The following is a 20,394-nucleotide window of genomic DNA, read 5'->3' as shown; positions in this document are numbered from 1 at the left end:
ATTTTATTATGTACTCAGTGTCCCAACATACCAATATCTGCAGATAGACTGATTATTCTGCCTTTTTCATTTCACCTATTCTTTAGGAAGAGTGATCCTTTTTCATTACAGAGTAAACTTTCTGTGCTCTGGACTAACATAATAGAACAGAACATCAAAGCATACTCTCTCTGTGAGGTCTAGTGTCAGAATTAATCACTATGAAGGCAATGCAGGTCACAGACTGTAATGTTGGGTCCTGTGTCTGGTCCTAACACTGCACTGAAATGCCTTGTGGCATTGGGAAACCAAAGTCCTTGTCCTTTTGTGGTCCTTACTGTCTCATTGTATGGGTTATAGTGGTAAAGGATGGTTTTAGGGATTCAATTAGCTTCTTATTTCTAGTGTTTTCAGTTGAAAAGAGGTTGGTGGGGGTTGGATACTCAATGGCCAGTCTAACAGAGAGGAAAACACCAATTTAGTCTCCAAAAAAGGATGCATACTGACTTTCTTTGTCCACTTGAAACAAACCTAGTCATATCTGTGAACAGGGAACCATACCTGAAAAAAAAATGCCTCTATAGGGTTGACTCCACCCCTGTGGTGGATGTTCCTGATGTGTATGAGAAAGAAAACCAATTCATCCAGGAGGAGCAAGCCAGTAATCAGTGTTCCTGCACATCAGTTCATACCTGCAGGTTCCTGTCTAAGTTCCTGCCTTGGCTTCCCCGATAATGACTGTAACCTGTAAGAAAAAGAAACCTTCCCCTCTTCAGCTGTGGTGCTTCATTACAGCAATAGAAATCATAACCAAGACAGAATGAGTACCAGATCCTGAGGTATTGCTATGACAGAGACCATGTTTTGGAAATGATTGTGTAAGGACTTTGGAACTTTAGTCTAGAAAAGTCATGTAGTACTCAGAACTCAGTGAACTGTTTTGTAGGAGTTTGGAAAATAATGTTGAGAAAAGTTCAGATGATAGAGGCCTGGCTTGTGAAGTTTCAGAGGTAAATAAACACTGTACTACATAATATTTGGAATTAAGACAGTGTCCATGGTCAGTTGGGTCTGAAGAACCATTTGTGATTAAAAAAGAGACAAGTATCATTGAGTCAAAACCTTCTGTGAAGTATGTCCTCAGGGTCAGCATGAAGAAGCTGTGGTCTAGAGTGAGCCAAGGCTGTACCTCATGCTGGTAGCCAAAATCTCATAAGTGTTAGTTGATTTGAAGGCATGAAAGGGTCACAAAGAACAGCTGAATCTGAAATCATGTGGCAGGGCAGAATCACCCAAGAGAGGATAGAAGAGGCCATTGGAGAATTTGCAGCCTAAGATGCAGTAGAAACCCCAGTGTATTGAAGGTGTCAATATCATGGGATAGTTGCCAAGGATAGCAGCAAGTGTGAAAAGGAGTCATTCAGAGCCTACGAGACAAACTACTTGTGTTGTTAATGGAAGAGCCAGAGAATTGGAGTCCTATAAGCTCTTTGTGAGTCCTATGATATTCAAAATCATGAGTCACTGAGCTCTTAATACTGTAGAACTCTGGTATTACATTGCTTTGAATATAACTTGGTCCTGGCTCTTTCTCTCTTGAAACAAGAAAGTGATTCACTTATTTCTCATTTTACAGAACCCCACAGTTGAGACTTTGGATGTTTTAGAGAGGCCTTGTATATTTTAGAGAGACTGGATGTTTTAGAAAGAGTTAAGCCCTTTGTAAGAGACTTCAGGTGTTTTAGAGGGACTAAAATTTTTAAAGGCTATGAGACTTTTAAAATTCAAACTGTGTTTTATATTGAGATATTGATGTTGATATGACATCTTGGGCATAAATAAAGAAAAAATTGTAATTGAATAGGTAATGTATATCAGGTTGACAATGGGTCAATTGTGCTGATTGGTTTGGGTCAGAAACAAACCTAGACATAAATGGTAAGAAGAAATCTTAGTTAAGAAAATATTTCTATAGGATTGACCTATGGATAAATCTGATGGAAGTTTTCATGATTGATTATTAATGTGGAAGGACCTGGCTCATCAGGTGACTCCACTCCTGGATAGATAGTCTTAGATAGTATAAGAAAGCAGGCTGACAAGCCATGGGGAGGAAATCAGTAAGCAGCACTTTTACACGGCTTTGCTTCAATTCCTGCTTCCAGGATTCTGCCTTGAGTTTCTGCCCTGACTTACATCATTGACTCGTTGACCTGCAAGTTGTAAACTAAAGTAAATACTTTCCTCTCCAAGTTGCTTTTGGTGATGACATTTTATCACAACAATAGAAATCTTAATTAAGACATCATGGAAAGGAAAAGGTATAATTGAAATCAGGAAGACATATATGACCTCTTCTGTCTGGAGATGATCACAACTTGTCTAAGCACTTCAAAAATCAAAATGTCTTCTAGTCATGGGCCTGTATATAGATATATTTCTTTACTTCTAGGAAACTCTCTTTGCATATTATCCATAAACATTTGTAAATTATCCAGATTTGTTTGTGTATCAACTGGCTACAACTCTGAGTCAATAGAATATAAAGCTACAAAAAGTGACAGTGTGTCATTCTAACTCACAATTTTAAGATGCTATACTGAGATGAGGTTTGATACACAGCTCTTATATCAGATAATCTTTTATATTTGAAAACTTTCCTCCTATAAAAATGATGTGAAAGAATCTTATAAACTTTGTATAATGCATTAAGATATTAAAATATGTATTATTAATTTTTCTTACACAGTTTGATTGAAAACAACAAAAATTTTGATATAATGGGAAAATGAAAGCATGGGGATGATTTGAAGATAGACTTATTGACTCTCAATAGCAGTTGGTCTAAGAGCTTCAGGCAAAAATTTCAGGTAAACATTGGATTCCTTAAGAATAATGCATAAAAATATGCTTTTTTCTGATGCAAAAAGGATACAATTATTATCTCAGAGAGTTAGTATACAAAAGAATGGAAATAAGACAAAATTTTACCAACATTGCTCTTTGTGCCATTCACTGAGTCCTGTTTCTATCAGCTTTATATGTAGAACTCTTGATTTTTAAAAATGTATTAGGAAAAAAATGGCTTTTCAAATATTTGAGTATTGGGGAGCAGATTAATACCAATCTACAAATCATGTTCATTCATCCTAATTTTTAAAAAAATATTGCATATTATATAGTTAGTTCAAGGTTATAAATTTCTTATTTCTCTTTTAACCTACAAAAATTGTAATAACTTAATTTCAGTGATAACATACATACACATCTATAGGGAAAGATGAAATTTCGACTGCTAAGGACTTTGTGCCAACAAAGAAAAGGGAAGATAAAAGAAAGGGAGAGAACAGGAGATCAAAAGAAGGGAGGGGAGGGGAGGAGAGGGAAAAGAAAATAAAAGTAAACAGAAGATAAAAGAAGGGGAAGGGGAAAATAAAGGAAAAGAAAGAGAAAATTGTACCTGGAAGGTTCCTCTGGTCCCACAGTTTTATTTATCAACCAATCAGAGCAACACATATTCACAGCAACAAGAAAGACATCCTGTAGCACTCCATTTTGCCTTGACTTTTCCTCCTAAAACTTATGAGAACTTAAAAAGAAATTCTAAAATTGAGCTAAGAACAGCTTTCTACTTCATGTCTCATGCATGCCAAGATATAGAGATACCAAGGTACAGAGACACTGCGACATGCAGACCTGAGCAACAGTATGGCAGGTTCACAGCTGTGAGCTTAAGTACAGCATGGCAAATTCCTGCTGCAGTATACAGAGGTGTCTCCAAGCTGTGCAGTGCACTGCATGGTGTATTTAGCTTTTATTCATATCGACAACAATGGTATATGGGCCACCTTCACACTCACTGATGGCAGCGTGGACTCCAGAATTGGTGGGGTACATGACTCTCCTAGGTACCCCCGCCATGTTGAAAAGCTGAAGTGGACAGAGTCAGCAGCCAAAGCTGCTGCTTTATGTCCTAGCCATTCAGTTTAACAATTTAACATATTTCCTGGTCAAAAAAAAAGGATTATAGATACACAAAAGACAGATTCAGATGGAATAAACCTCTAAATGGTTTACATTGTATGTAAAAACGAACATAGGCTTAGAAGAGAGAGAAAAGCAGAATAGAGAGTTGTATAAAATGGATAATTTTAAAAAATAAAGTCTTGGGGTAGGAGAAGGGAAGAGGGGGGAAATCTCTGATTGGTATGTAAAATAAATACAAAAGTTTTCTTAGTTAAAAAATAGTCTTTAAAGAGACAGTAAAATAATATGAAAAGTAAGCCACATAAAGATGGAAATCACACACAGAGTCTGGATTATACTGTCTTTTGGATTTTTAACTGGAGAGAGACACTGATTATAAAGGTTGCTGAATTAAACCTGTGTGTGTGTGTGTGTGTGTGTGTGTGTGTGTGTGTGTGTGTGTGTGTGTGTATGTGTGTGTGTATTTTAAAGGTATCTTGACTTCAAAATTTATGTCTAAGGATATGTTGCTTTGGAAAAGAGGTTCTGCTTTTCCTTCCACAGAAGATGAGAAGCTGTGGATTTCTTCCAGGTTAATATGGTTCCATCAAGGAAGACCCCCAAGAGACCCAGATGATACAACATCCAAAATCAGCTTCAAAGTAACTAGCTGAGATGATCCATCCTCACAGATTGCTACAGCCAAGATTTAACTATAATTCTTAATTTTCTTGGGATCCCCATAAGATTACTAGTGCCCCCAACATGCAGGAAGTAGTATGAAAAGCTATGCCCACACTCCGAAAATATTGTTTTTGAATGCTTATTTTTATTTAAAGGGGTTTGATTATAAATGCAATCTCTTTCTAAAGAAGAAAAGGGGATATTATAGAAATGATAGGATGAAAGGGTAGATTATTGAATCTACATTTAAAGAGAAACAACTTGTTTAAAATGTTTTACATTGCTATGGATTTTAGTTTATTGATACAAATTTTAACTTTATTTTATTATACTGTGCTGTGGATATGTTCTTATGCTACAAATGTGTTGCTGTGAGTGGTTGATAAATAAAATGCTGATTGGCCAGTAGGCAGGCAGGAAGTATAGGCAAGACAAGCAGAGAAGGGAATTCTGGGAACAGGAATGTTGAATGAGGAGTTGCTAGCCAGACACAGAGGAAGCAAGATGTAAAAGTACTGGTAAGCCATAAGTCATGTGGCAACTTATAGATTAATAGAAATTGGTTAATTTCTGATATAGGAACAGATAGCAAGAAGCCTGCCATGGCCATACAGTTTATAAGTAATATAAGTCTCTGTGTGTTAGTTGGGTCCAAGCGGCTGGCTGCAGGGCTGCAGGAGCTGAACAGAACCAGGAAACCTTTAGCTACAATACTGTATGTATATTTCTTCTACTCTTGTTTAGGGTATGTTTGTACAGCTCATTTTAAATTGTAATGTACAATTAAGAAATACAGATTAATAATTATTCATTCATGATAATTAAACTTATAGTCACGCTAGTTAAGTTTTTTAGGTATACAAAGATATATTTCAGATAGATATGTAATCTTCAAACACTTCAAAGACCTACAGACTATATCATTTAAAATGTTTTAAAAATTAGAGTTTCTGGACAATGAGACAAGTCTGCTCCCAGCAGCACTGTTCTACTTCAGAGAGGAGGATGGGCATTGAAGACACTCCATATGGAGTTTATTTTCTTTTTGGCAAAAATAGCCACTTAGGCAAGAGGCTGCTCTTGCCCAGACTGCTGGTAATATGTGTGTAAACTGGGCATGCAGGACCCATAGGAAAATGACCACTGAATTTGCCAAAATGGGGTGAAATGGTTCTTCAGGTTCCTGATTCATAGAGGAGACTGCCAAATATTCTATAGGACAAAGGGAGAAGCAACTAAAAACTCTAAACCTATTGGCTGAAGATGCATGCCCCAGCATTACAGAGGAACTTTGGGTAACTGTCCAAGCAGGCAGCTGTCTGTCATTTCCAGAATTTTGGAAGTTGCTTACAATACATTTCTTGATTACATACACAATATTATATCCTTCTGGGGTCTTTCATATAGTTGAAGACTAGATAAGTATAATTATAGTTTTCATTAGTCATGATAAAAGATAATTTAGATATGAAACTTTAACCTCACAAATATAGGATAGATAGAATATTTTCTTTAATTTTGCCAAATACAAATAGACAAGATATTGTAACTATAATTCTTTCCTGATAACTGTTTTGTTATATGTAATTTTACTAGGTTAAAGTTAAAACCTTCCTTTTGATTAGACAGGAAAGCAGAAGTGCTGTGGGATTTCTTTCTGTATACTGTGAATATTTGTTGCTCTGACTGGTTGATAAATAAAGTCATTTGGCCTATGGCAAGTCAGGTTATAGCTAGGCAGGAAATTGAGGAGAGAGGAAAAAGAAAGGAGAGGAGAGAGAGAGATACCAGCAATGTCAGGAGAAGCAAGATGTGAAAATATCAGCAAGCCAGGGCCACGTGGCAACTTATAGATGAATAGAAATGGGTCAAGTTATAAGAGCTAGATAGCAAGAAGCCTGCCATAGGCCATGCAATTGGTAATTAATATTAAGCCTCTGAATGATTATTTTATAAGCAGCTGAGGGACTGCAGGCCAGGTGGGACTGGAGAAACATTCTGGCTACAGAAAAGAAATACATTTCTGGTAATCCAGTAACCTAAACAAATCAAAATCTATACTTGAGCAAGGACTTTTCAAGACAATGCCATTAACAGATAGGAGGAGGCTTGTAGCTTTAGACCCTGATGAATTAGACTGTTTACAGCAAACCATTCACCATTTCTCATTTATTGTAAAGGAATTTCAAGTGTGTGAAAAGAATCTTGTGCTCAATTGCACATCCATGTCATACTACGTACATGCTCAGGCTTCTTTATTCTAGTTCACCTGTTGAACAATGGCAGAAAGAGCCAGTAGATAATTGGCAAGAGTAAGAACCAGAGAAGAATAATAAACTTTTAAATTTCTTGTAATTTGAAATGTAAATCTCTTCAGATTTAGATGGTTCTGATAAGATCTGTAGTCACAAATGTTAGGTTCCTTTGAAAGAGTTCTATTATTAAAGCATTAGAGCCACAAAGACCCATAATTCAAAAATTATGGTGTGGTGTCTCCTTTCTCCAATGATTCCATGTCTACATTCTATGCCAGTGTTAACTCTGAAATATAAGTGGCAACAAAATTGCTGCTTCTTCATCAAGGCCATCATTGTTTAATATATTAAACTTGCATTACCTCTGCCCTTTTTGTCTTTTCCCACATTTCTTTGCAAAGTCCTATAAATCAGGGTGATTGACTTTCTTGCTGTTTTCTGAAATAATCCCCAGGATATCACCCAGATTGGCTTTGAACATGGGATCTTCCCACCTCAGCCTCTTGAAGCTGGGATTACAGTCACATGCCACCAAACCTGGATGTTTCATTTATCTTTCTTGTTTGTTATTCCTCATATTTTCCTCTAGACTATCAATAGAGAAAGGGCAGAGACCTGAACATGATTTTGTTTGGCAGCAGATTCTTAGTTTTGAAAGCACTGGTATATAAAGGTTACTGAATAAATATTCTTTTCTGTAAGAATAATTAAACATTTTCTTTTTGTTTCTATAATTCATTTTTATCAATTACTACTTTTCTGATAGCACATATTAGTTACACAAAGTGTTTTATTATAATATTTTCCACATGAGCCAGTAATGTTCCTTGATTGTATTCATTCTTATTCATTCTTCTTTGTCCTGCCTCTCCCCTTTAGACCCATTTGCCTGATGAATTAAGACTATTCACAGTAAACAGTTCATCATAAGTTACCAAATGTGGCTTCAGAGTCCTCCTTAACTATCTTCAAGTTACCCATTGTCTTGAGAGTTGAATTGTAATTTTAAAGATTTAGGTACCCCATTTTATGACCCATAAAGGTTAAATGAAAATGATACCATCTACCATTAGTTTGTCAAAAAGAACTAAGTGAGAGACAGCACATAAAATCCTAATTATGGCAAAAAGTGGATTTCCACAAAATATGATTTGGCTATCATTTATTTCACACATTTAGCATATATTTTTAAATAAATCTACTTAAAGTATATATAAGAGTCATTCAGGGACTTCAAATTGATTTCCCACTTCATTTTGGTATGTAAAAATCTTAATGCTACACCATCCAAGAGATTTCCTCAAATCATGTTTTCACTTGTTTGACTCCCACAGAAACTGGTATACAAAAGTCTTTATACCATCTATCACTGCCATATACTTATCAACCTTAGGCTCATGAGATAATGAATTTTTCAATCTGTCTTGTCACTTTTTCTTCATGTGTTTTCAGATTATATACAATGCATATTGCTGTCCTCACCTACCCCCCTTAAAAAAAAAAAAACATATATACACATAATATACTCCTGTGGCTTTGTATCTATCTGGTAGTACTATTTAACGGTGAATCGTGTGTAAGGGTCCTAACCAGCTCCAGGCTACTAACAAGTGAAGTCTGTGCGTGTGTGCGTGTGTGCGTGCGTGCGTGCATGCGTGTGTGTGTGTGTGTGTGTGTGTGTGTGTGTGTGTGTGTGTGTGTAGGGTTATCCTACCCTAGCTGTTTCTGTTTTTCTTGCTTCCTGGCTGTAATGAGGCAAACAGCTTTCCACTGCTACACTTCCACCATGAGATACTGCCCATTACAGTTACCCAGTTCAATAAAGCCAGGTAACTATGGACAGAAAACATAGACTCCCTCACTCTCTGTTTTCAAGTATTTGTCACAGTGGTGAAAGTATTAATAGTCCACACAGGATACATTTAGTACATATTTTGCATATGTTTAACATGATGATAGCTTTTGATACAGGAAGAGAAACTTCAAAATTCAGTCCCATAATGCAGATAATGCTACTGAAACTTGGAGAAGAGAAAAGAATCACAGAAGTCAGGCATCTAGCCCTTCCCTAAATTGACCCTAGAAGCCAGTTTTACAAATTTTAATTTCCTTTTATTGCATGGCTTCTACTTTTCTATTAGATATGTTTTGAAATTATTTTTACCTTGACTTTATTTCCTTTAATTTCACACTTTCCATTGATGACATGACTATTAAATCTCAAGCCTGCATGGCCATTTCATTTGAAAGCAAATTCCTTAGATAATTTTATGTACAGAGATTGACTGGAGTAAAGAATATAGAGAATTGACAATTTATAATACCTTACAAAGGAATGAGGTAACTAATATTTGAAGAAAGTTGAGTCATGACAACTAACCCAAAAAGAATTTAAAGTTCAGTATGTGTGTGTATCAGGAAAAGCACACTCTCTTTTGAATCTCTTCTTACCTTAGGCTGTGTCTGTATTCATAGGCCATCTTCAGATTTGCTCCTTTGAGAAGCATCTGGTCAAGCATCTGGTCAAGCATCCACCAGTGTAGAAACACCAGCTTCTCATTAATTTGCTAGTGTTTGCCTGACCTCATCTTGAATGTGTCTGGTGACAAACACTCACTACCTCTGAAGAGTCAATGTGAAACTATTAGCTCCAGTGAATTGAATTGAGAAATACCTCATGCTGCCTTTGATCTGTTGGTCAGACTTCTTTTGTCTGGACCACAAAGCACATCATTCCCCAACATCCTCCTCCAACAACAGAGTACATGGTATGTGAGAATGGGGACTACTGCCAGCTTCTGCCCTGCACATATACTCATCCAAGTTATTTGTTCTCTGGGCACAATGCCCTTCTCACTGGTGCTACTTTAAGAGAGAATTAAAGGAGAACATTTGGCTTTTTCTTTTCTTTGATGGTAAAAACCCTTTGATTTACCATGAAAGATTGTTTTCGGACCCCTCAAATTAAAGGGTGAACTGACCAGTAAAAAAAACATATCTTGCAAGGGTGTCCTGCAGAAGTAGTCACATTGCATACCACTTAAGTGGTATGTGGGGAAGAAAAGGAACAGCAAATCAAACTTTTGGCATACCCACTTTGTTCCAGTCACATTATGTTGATTAAGTCCTAGAATCATGATAACACCTTCTATCAATCCATACTATTATACCCAACTTTATGAGTGAAAAAACTGAGACTCTATGGGCTTGAGTTGGTTGTTGTAAACAAGAAAGCAAGAAAATGGTGGGGCTGGAATTTGAACTCAAGTTTGTTGAATTCCTCCAGACATTTCTCTAGTAGCACACTGTCCATTAGCTTTCTTTCTAAAAACAGTGCACAAATGTGGTCAAATCCTTGATTCTTCACATGCCTGTGGACACCTCCCACAAAGCATGAATGTTATCTTCCAGTAAAATTCCCACACTCTTACTAGAAGGGCCACAAGTGGGCACTTCGATGATGCATCATGAACAATGTAAACATGCTTGTAAAAGACAAGACCACATGACTACTGGTACTCCCTAAAACAAGTCCTAGAACCAAAGCAGTATTTATCATTTTTAATTCATTAACCTTAGAAAACTTTTCTCCAGTGAAGTTAGATTCTGCCTCAGTACATGAAGTAGAGAACAGCTGAGGAAGGCTCCTGAGGTTATCCTAAGGCCTCCAAAAAGTACAAACATTTGCACAGGCACTTGCACACACACATGTTACCATATATATGTGAATTTGTATACATGCATGTGCACACATAGACACATGCATATGCAAAAATCAAGAAAGGCAAGACCCCAAACACTACTCACTTCCCCAACTCTGTGCAAATAGCTAGTGTAATATAACATACATTGTTACTTAACACATTCTAAAGCAAAACCTGCACAATGCAGAACAGAATTTTCTCTGGTCCTATGAGTGCATGTCAATAGGGATAGTTACAACTGCAGTAAAAAGAGACTACTCCATTTCTCACTACATCTCAACAGCATTAGAGCCTATGTACACTTCTCATTCAAGTTGTGCCATGATTCCAGGTTATTCACACTCCAGGATGCAGACAGGGTGTTATCCTCTATCTGGCCACTGTTGGAAATTAGGCAGAAGAGACAGTAAAAGCAGAAACAGTAAACCACTCACTGGCCCTGGAAGCTTCCATTGAGGTATGTCCTCTGTGCTTACATCTCATTAGGTGGAAGTCATTTGCCAATACCTGAGTTTGAAATTGTATCTAAGATCAAGACACCAGATATTAATGAACTCAATAGCATCCCTGAGCTCTCCCACATCTGGAAGACATTGTGAAAGAGATCAATGAATTAGCAATGCAATTTAGTCCCTCACTTTAGCCAAATAATTAATATTTATTCATTAAAAAGAAGAAGAAAAATTAATATCCTAAGGTGAGTTTTAGGAAGGGGAAGAGCTTTCCTTCCCTCTGGAAGGCTTGTAAGCCTTGGAGCAAGATCTAAAACTTAACCTTCTTCCTAGTAAGTCAGATTGCTCTAAATCATCTTTGCCTTTGACTGATACAATCTAAAAATCTAGCACATACACAGAGAACTGAATGAGATCTACTTACTTGATCTGCTATTTGTTCTCGATTTGCATTACATTGTTTTTTTTTTTTTTTTCCAACTAAATGAACACAGCTTCTGACTGTGTGGAGTGTCAGGAAACTCGCTCTTGGTCCTCATTCAGAATCTCCATAATAAATAAAATCCCTGCTCATACCTGGCCTGTCAAAACACGTATTCTAACTCTTACATTGGTTTCATGTCACCAGATCCTCAAAACAATAAATGGAAACCAGACAAATATCTTAGGAACAGGAAAGGCCTCCACGTGCCGCCTCTCATTCTTGGTCTAATGTTAATCCATTTCCCAGTTCCTAGGCCAATAATCTTCTCCCTCAAGCCCCAGTTCTTTCCCTCCTGGGAGGAACGACTAGGTATTTCTTGAATTCATTTAATGTGTTTTTCCTTTTTTTCCCCTCAGTCATCTTCCCTAGTAACGTCTTCCATATGTCTGTGAGCCATTCTGTTAAAGAGCTCTGCCCGAAGTCCTTATTTATTCTGAGAGGATTGGAATGGCAGCCTTAAGTCTGGTATTTCCTCATGTTTGACAGCTTGAATTACAGGCTCTGGGTACGTTTAACGTAACCCATTCATGTGGAATAGTTGTTGTTCGTTTCATAGTAGTTTGAAAATATAAATATTTACAAACCCTTCAGACAAAAGTTCTTGCTGACAGACAATATCTGTATAGCAACAGCTCCCTCGACAGGAACCTTTCTAATTAGTTTTCTATAGACAGAATCTGAGTTCTACTGTGTTGTGTGTACTCCATTTAATGTTAACAGAATATTTGCAAAATCACTAAAACTTATCTCATTATATGTTCAAAGAGGGGAGGAAATGTAGCTGGATTGTAGAAGACAACTTATTGCAACAGGATACAATGACTTCTTTCCAGGCTAGCCAGACATCACATCCCCAGCTCTGCAGAGAACATCTGAGCCTATGGGAATTCTTACTATTGGGATGCCTTCTTTCTTTCAAGTACCACAAAAACATCCTGCTTACTATAATTTATTGACATGCCAAATCTATTCAACTAACATAAACATGAGACATAGAGAGGCAAAAAGATTGATCCAAAGCCAAACAGCTAGCAAGTGGGAATTCCAGAGAGTTGATCATAGACCTTTTCAATCCCTATTGGGCTGGAATCAAGGATAATATTGTTCTTACACTGAGTGAAGATATCCAATAATTGCAAAATAGTCTATATTTGTGAAAAATTATTCTTAATTGTATATTACTTATTAGATTGAATCCATGCATGTTAATTTCCTTTACTTTATCATAACCCTATTTGCTAAGATCTATCTGGTTGGCGGGCTGTTTATCTATCTTTCTTTCTATCATCTATCTCTCTATCTATCTATTTATCTATCTCTCTATCTCTATCTATCCATCTTTTTCCTTCTATTATGTATCTACATATCTATATCTATGAAATTGGTTTCATGTGCATATGAAGAATACAAATATATTCAAATGGGAAAGATCAGTTCTTGTTCATTTTTAAGTATATTGTAGAGGAGATGTGTATTTTATATGATTGCTCTTTTACATTAGAGACATAGGATTATTTCAGCTTTTTACTACAGCATCTCTCAGATACATATCTCAACCTCATAGACTATAGTAGCTGCTAAAGTAGTATGCATTAAAATCTTGATTCAAGAATCAGGAAAGAAAAAGAAGAAAAAACTCTTCTCTTTAAGGTAGAGTACCTGCTATACACAAATAAATATCTGCAATCAGAATGCTGTGGCTTGATGGTTCCTAGGTGCACCAGAGGGAAGCAGGTGTAAGTGCTGTCTTAGAGATGCAAATCTGTGTGCCCAAGTCAACAGTGAAGCTCCATTTTACTGAGAGTAAGGCAGTCAAAAGTAGTCCAGTTGATAGACACTATGGCCAAGGCCTGAACGCCTAACTTTGTTCTAAGTTTTATGTTTTGCCCAAGGAGTTTAGCAGGACAAACAGTGGGAATCCACTGGAAGCTTTTAGACCACTGTATTTCAAGCCTCAGCCTCAATACAAGCCTACAAAATGGCAGAATGTGTTGACTTAGGCTACAAATTAACCAAGGTTAAGTTGAGTTTCTCTTCAATTCAGTAAAGATGACACAGAAAGGATTCTGGAAAACACACACAAATACACACACACACACACACACACACACACACACACACACATGAGAGAGAGAGAGAGAGAGAGAGAGAGAGAGAGAACCAAAATGAAGTTTTTATCCATAAGACACAAATTACATCGTTATACACAGGGAATAGTAAAGAAAGTGCAATTTTCCCTTATTAAGTTAAGTGAATCAAAAAGTCTGACTGGCACCAGATAACAGGCAGAGCTGTGTCACAGATAATCAAAAGTTCAAGACACAAGACCCAAAGGAAAATGAAAACACAAGATCAAACGCCATTTATGTTTTGGGCTCTAGCTAATCCAACATATTACTTTGGAATATAGAAGAAAAGAAAAAGAACAAAAGAAAGATCTGCACACAAACTCCACATCTAGGGGGGCAAGAAGGAGAAAAACAGTGAAGTATTTGAAGAAAGTGAAAGGGTTTTTGATTTTTAAAATGTTCATGTGGTGGTGGCACACGCCTTTAATTCCAGTACTCGGGAGGCAGAGACAGGTGGATCTCTGTGAGTCCCAGGCCAGCCTAGGCTACCAAGTGAGTTCAAGGAAAGGCACAAAGCTACACAGAGAAACCCTGTCTTGAAAAAACAAAAAAAAAAAAGGAAAAGAAAAAATGTTCATGTAAAAGTAGAAGTCAGAAGCTGGCCCAGATGGAGGCACGGTCTGTGTACCTGAGCACTTCTTTTATGGCTAAGACAAATGAAAACAAAACAAAACAAAACAAAAACCAAAAAAAAAAAAAAAAAACCAAAAAAAAAAAAACAAAAAAAAAACCCTTAAGCCCTGGTAATAGGAAGTCCTGAGGGATGCTGGACAGGCTAGAGGCAGGAAACTATCAAGGAACCCAACTTTGTCCACATCCTAGGGAATCTGTGGTCCCTCATATATTTACCAGCCTTAGGCTCACAGTTTGACTTTGGAGTCATTTCCCATAAATGTGGCCAAGAAAACTGTAAAAAGAAAGAGGCAAAAATGAAGAAAACCCCAAACCATTGACTGAGGTCCAGTAGATTCCATGATCAGCATGTTCAGAATGAAAACTCATGGGGTTTTAATGCTTTCTGTACTGGTCATATCCTTGCCTGCTTGTTGTTCTAAGGAGCTTTTTTTGGCTTCTGCAGTCAGCACTGTGTTCATAGCCTCTTTCCTATTTACTCATTGTACACCCCTAAGAAATTCTGGCATGCCTTTCTTTAGTCCTTACTTTTGAAATATTAAAAAAGTAACTGCCTCACAGCATGACTTAATATGAATTAAGTAAAATGAGGTGCTTGAAAATCTTGCAAGTTCAGAAGCATAAAATTTATGTTAAGCAATTGTGAGTACCTGATGCAGTGGTGGTTCATGCCTTCTCTTGCTGATGACTTCATGCATTCATCCATTCAGTTTGTCCTCATTCTAACCTAGTCAGTTCATATTTTGTGCTACTGGTGATTTCACATGACTGAAAAGGGGTTTTTGTTTGTTTGTTTGTTTTTTGTGCTGTGTAATTAAACCATCATGTCATCAGGTAACACCTTTCCTTTTAGAAAACTTGGGTTGGATCCTGGCTGAGAACATTTACTTAGGTGACAACTACAGATAAAACTCTAGACATCTGGGGTCATCCTTGTGGATTCCTGGGAACTTCCCTAGCACCAGGTTTCTCCCTAACCCCATAATGTCTCCCTCTATGAAGATAGCACTTTCATTGCTCTCCCACTCAGTCCCTCCCCTGCGTGACCATCCCATTCCATTATGTTCTCATCCTCCATCCCCTCCCCTCTGTTGTCCCCTCCTCATCCCCAGTTTAGTCACAGAGATCTCCCACTTTCTAGAGCCTATTACCCATGGTGGGATGCCTTGCTAGGCTTTGCTGCAGTGGTGAGGGGCTTGGTCCTGCCTCAACTAAATGTACCAGGCTTTGCTGACTCCCCATGGGAGCTCCTACTCTTTTGGAGGAGAGGATGGGTGGTAGGTTGTGAGGGAAGGCTGTGAGAGAGGCAGGAGGAGGAATGAGAGGGTAATCTGTGATTAGTATGTAAAATGGATAAAAATTTCTTTAAAAACTCTAGATATTGTAATCTTCTATCTAGAAATCTAAACACATTTTTCATCTTAGAGAACAGTTTGAGGAGAGAGTATCAAGTATGATGTCAAAAACAACAAAATACACATGTCTTTGAAACATCAACCACAAATGGTGTGAATTTAGAACTCAAAATCCTAACTAAACTCAAATTTGGAATCAATAAAAATAAAAAATGCACTATGTAAGGGGAACACAATAATTAATGGCTTTTAAGAAATTAATTTGGTCATGAGTATTTTTTAAATACTTTAAAACATAATAAAATTTAAATGAAGTTGGCAATTTTATTTTCTAAATTTATATATGATTGTGTTAATGCTTCTTTACATGAACCTGTGAAATAATTACCCTGAAGGTAATATTAGTTTATTTTTAATACAGATCATCTACAATTTATCTCTTTTGCCTCTATTTTGTGTCACTCAATCCTCACTCACTGGAAACAGCAAATGAGTGAGAAAAATATCATAGTTTATTGTGAATATTTAAAACACTGAGTTTTGAATGTGGATGTTTTTACTAATGAGCTAAGCTGAGTGACCCTAAAAAAAAGATACCTACACTCTGAAAACATTACCATCTAAATTCTTCAATGCCTCCAAAACTCAAGTTGAAAGCACCCTGCTATGCTGGTCTGGGGAGATGGAACTCAAATGGGAGATATTCAGGTTACTGACACACTGATGTCACCACAGCAGAAGTAACTTCACTTTCTCTCTTTCTTCTTCAGTGAGGACTGTTCAGTTTATCTCTCATTTGTCCTTCCACCATGCATAATGTTAAGAGAGAGTAAGATGTGTAGTCAGAAGATTTCCTGTGTTCCACGTCCCCCAAGTAAACACACAGGGGCTTATATTATAACTTGATTATAACTTGAGCCATGGCTCAAGCTTTTTCATAGATACCTCTTACATCTAAATTATCCCATAACTATTAATCTATGGGTCACCACATGTTCTGTGGCTTTACCTGTGTCCCATTATATATTGCTCCTTGGGCGGCTCTAGTGGTTCTTCCCACCTCCCTGTCTCTCTGTTTGGATTTTCTGCCTGCCTCTAAGCTCTCTTGCCATAGGCCAAATGGCTTTATTTATCAACCAATCAGAGCAACATTAACCTGCTTCTAGAAGCTGGTGGCTGACCATAGCCTCGGTGGCAGAGCAGTGGGTGCTGGTGGAGATGGTGCAGGTGCTGGATAAGACTCCAGCATACCATCTTATTCTGGAAGGAATTCTAATACTTTGGATTATCAGGCCTGTTTTCTCTAAAGCTTACAAGTTGCAAGAAAAGTCTGATCTTACAACCAAGGAAAAGGAAGAACAGATTGAAGAGTGGCAGCCAGAACCTCTTGTCCCATCTATCCCAAAAAAAACCATCCTGCTCTCAATTACAACATCCTTTCTGGCCCTCCAACCCACAACATCGTGGTGAATGGGAAAGAATGTGTAAACTTTGCCTCCTTTAATTTTCTTGAGTTGCTGGCCAACCCTTGGGTTAAGGCCACAGACCTAGCATCTTTAAAGAAATATGGTATGAGTACCATACCTGTGGACCTTGAGCATTTTATGGCACGTTTGATGTCCATCTGGATTTGGAAGAGCACTTGGCAAAATTTTTGAGGACCAAAAAAGCCATTTACTCATACGAATTTTCCACCATAGTCAGTGAGATTCCTGCATATTCTGAATAAGGACATTGTTTTAGTAGACAGTGCAGCCTGCTTTGCTACCCAGAAAGGATTACAGGCATCATGCAGTAACATTAAGTTACTTAAGCATAATGATATAGCTGACCTGGAGCAACTACTAAAAGAACAAGAGATTAAAGATCCAAAGAGTCCTCCAAAGGTTCATGTGACTCGACATTTTATTGTCATGGAAAGATTGTATAGGAACACTGGAACCGTCTGTCCTCTTCCAGAACTGGTTAAGTGAAAACACAGATATAAAAACAAGACTTTTTCTGGAGGAAAGCCTTTCATTTGGAGTCCTTGGGTAGCATGGGCAAGGAGTCACTGAGCACTGTGTGATTAGCAATGAGGACATGGACCTAAACAGCGCTAACATGGAGAATGCTCTAGCAGGTTTTTCATGGTTGACCATCAGTGGCTGTCTGGCCAAGGATACTGCTTTTCAGATTCATTACCTCTCCTGTTAGCTGTTGCTGCCACAAAGGCCCTCACCATCATGGAGGAGAATCCAGGCATTTTTTTCAGTCTTAAAGGAGAAATGCCAGTAGCAACCATAGAGACCTGGAGGTCTGTACAGACAAACAGACAGTGACAGAGCAGTGAAGGAACAGGAAGTGAGGTAGCTATGATAAGAGCCAATGGAAGGGCAGAAAAGCAAGGCATATGAGCCTGGTAGACAGGAACTGCACTGTAAGCAACTTCCAAGATTCTGAAAATGACAGAGACAGCTGCCTGCCTGGACAGTTACCCAAAGTTCCCCTGTAAATTTGGGGCATCCATCTTCAGCCTATAGGTCTAGTCTTTCAGTCATTTTTTTTCTCTATGTCCTGTAGAATGTCTGGCAGTCTCCTCTGCAAAGCAGGAACCTGAAAGACCACCTTGCCTTGAAAAGTTCAGTGGTCACCTTTCTATGAAACAGCAGTAGGAAATGGAATAGGTCAGTCAACTATCTTTCTCACCTGAAAAAATGGTATTGATTGGACCAATTCTTTGTGTTGTTCAGTTCTTTGTATTATTCAGGAAAAGGAAAGTAAATAGGGCACAGTTTCATGTTATAGTCTCACTCACATGAGCTTAGGTAAATACTTTTAAATTTATGTATGTAATTTTTTTTTACAGGATAGGCAGCTTACTAATGCCTATGTTTCTAGTGGCCTTAGTATTGAGCGTATTAAATATGAATACATGTCATTATTTAGTGCCTGGTACACATGAAGAGCTAAAGAAATGTTAGGTAGTCATGCCTCTGAAACAGCATCTGATACATGGTGGAATAGAAGACATTGCAAACATTATATATATATTCAATAATAGTTTCTTTTTATTAAGAAAAAAGATTTACCCATTTTTTAGGATAAAATACTGAGGCATGCTGTCTGGGAATACTTCAATTCCACAAACACCTGGGACCATAAGCCAGACACTTAAAAATTCCAAAACAAGGTATCGTTCTTTCTGAAGCATTCCAGGAATCAGGCTGACCCTCTGGTTTCTCAATAAACATGTTCTTTCCATTAAAGCCTTTCGACGCAGATATCAGGTCCTGCATTGAAAAGCGAAGTTACTGTTGTAAGCTGACAGTTTGGAATTCACTCCACTTGCTCAAGTTCTTGAGTTTCATATATATATATATATATATATATATATATATATATATATGGAGGTTAAATATGTCTTCTGAATGTGATTTATGAGGACTTTTTGACAGGGTTCAGGAGTATTGCTCAGAATACACTTGTGGACTGTATGCCATAATCTAAACACTGGAAGGAATGTTTGAGAGAGCAATTCCCCAAGTATCACTATCACAGTAATCATAGTACCCTAAACTTGAAACATTTGCCCCCCCCAAATTCATCTTGCCTTTGAATTGAAATGGACTATAGTTATTATACATTTGTGGTTTATCTGGTTCATATTAAGTAACTAAAGGGAAATGAGTACATTTATGGCTTCAGTGGGAGAGAAGCACAGTGTTAGCCTCCCAGTCTCAGTGAGGTAGCTCTTTCCAAGGAAAGACTTAAGTGGATTACTTCCTTTTCTCTATTGGGAGTGGATTACTTCCTTTTCTCTATTGGAAGACAGTGGCAGGAGTCAATGGCTAAGGAGAGTGAAAGTGAACTTAGGCTGATCTAAGGCTGGCTGACTCCAATGGCCTCTGCTCTGGACTCCCCTGATTTAGTGTTGTACCTTGGTGCCTGCTACCATAATCCAAATTACTCCCCAGAGTATGACCCTAGGGGCTACAAATATTAAGAGATCCTTTGTTGCCAACCAAAATCTCCATGTGCCTTTCAAGGATTCTATCTTGAGATGCTTTAAATGGCAAGGAATATCAAATCTGATTCAAACTGGCTCATAACATAAGGGGGATTTATTGACTCATATAATTCAAAAGTCCAGAAATAGCACTTTTCTAAAATGAGGCTTAATCTTTTGGCTGAAAACAAAATGTCACTAGGACTTAGTTTTTCTCTATTTATTCACAGGGCTGGGCTTCTTACTCAGTACTGGGTTAGTTTTTTTTTTTTTTTTTTTTTTTCTTTCTTTTTTTTTTTCTTGTCTGATTCCTCTCTGGTCCCAGAGCTTCCTTCCCAATTCCTCATTCATATCCAATGGGAGAAACCAAGACTGACTGAATGATTCATTGAAGATGAAGAGGTTTGTTTGCTGAAAAATCAGTAGGAAAATATCTGCTTCCACCATTTAACATTTGTGGACTCAAAAATTCAGCATCTCAATGAAAAAACGACATATAATAATAGATTCCTTTTAATCAGAAGTTGCTTCTATAGAGCTGTGTGTATAGCCAATCTTACACACAAAAAATTTAAGAGTCAGAAAGATGGAGTTGGATAGAAAAATAGACAATGAAGGAAAACCTACACATTTCTCTACTTATCTACCACTTTGGATTGCACTCTCCAAGCACACTGACTTTCTTATAGTCTGCCAAGCACACCTTGGTCTTTAAGATTCTATTCTTCTCTTTCCTCTAGAGATTCTATCTTCTATGTGTGAGAA

The 20,394-nt window shown here is 37.5% G+C and overlaps 1 pseudogene; it reads left to right on the top strand.

Moving 5' to 3' along the window:
- The window catches only part of LOC118577902, a 46,406-nt pseudogene extending 27,458 nt beyond the window's left edge, over positions 1–18,948 (top strand).
- Positions 18,949–20,394: the final 1,446 nt, after the last annotated feature.

The sequence above is a fragment of the Onychomys torridus genome, chromosome 2 (assembly GCF_903995425.1).
Source record: "Onychomys torridus chromosome 2, mOncTor1.1, whole genome shotgun sequence".
Lineage (NCBI taxonomy): Eukaryota > Metazoa > Chordata > Mammalia > Rodentia > Cricetidae > Onychomys > Onychomys torridus.
Note: the sequence above shows the minus strand (reverse complement) of the source record. Positions and strands in the feature narration are given on the sequence as shown.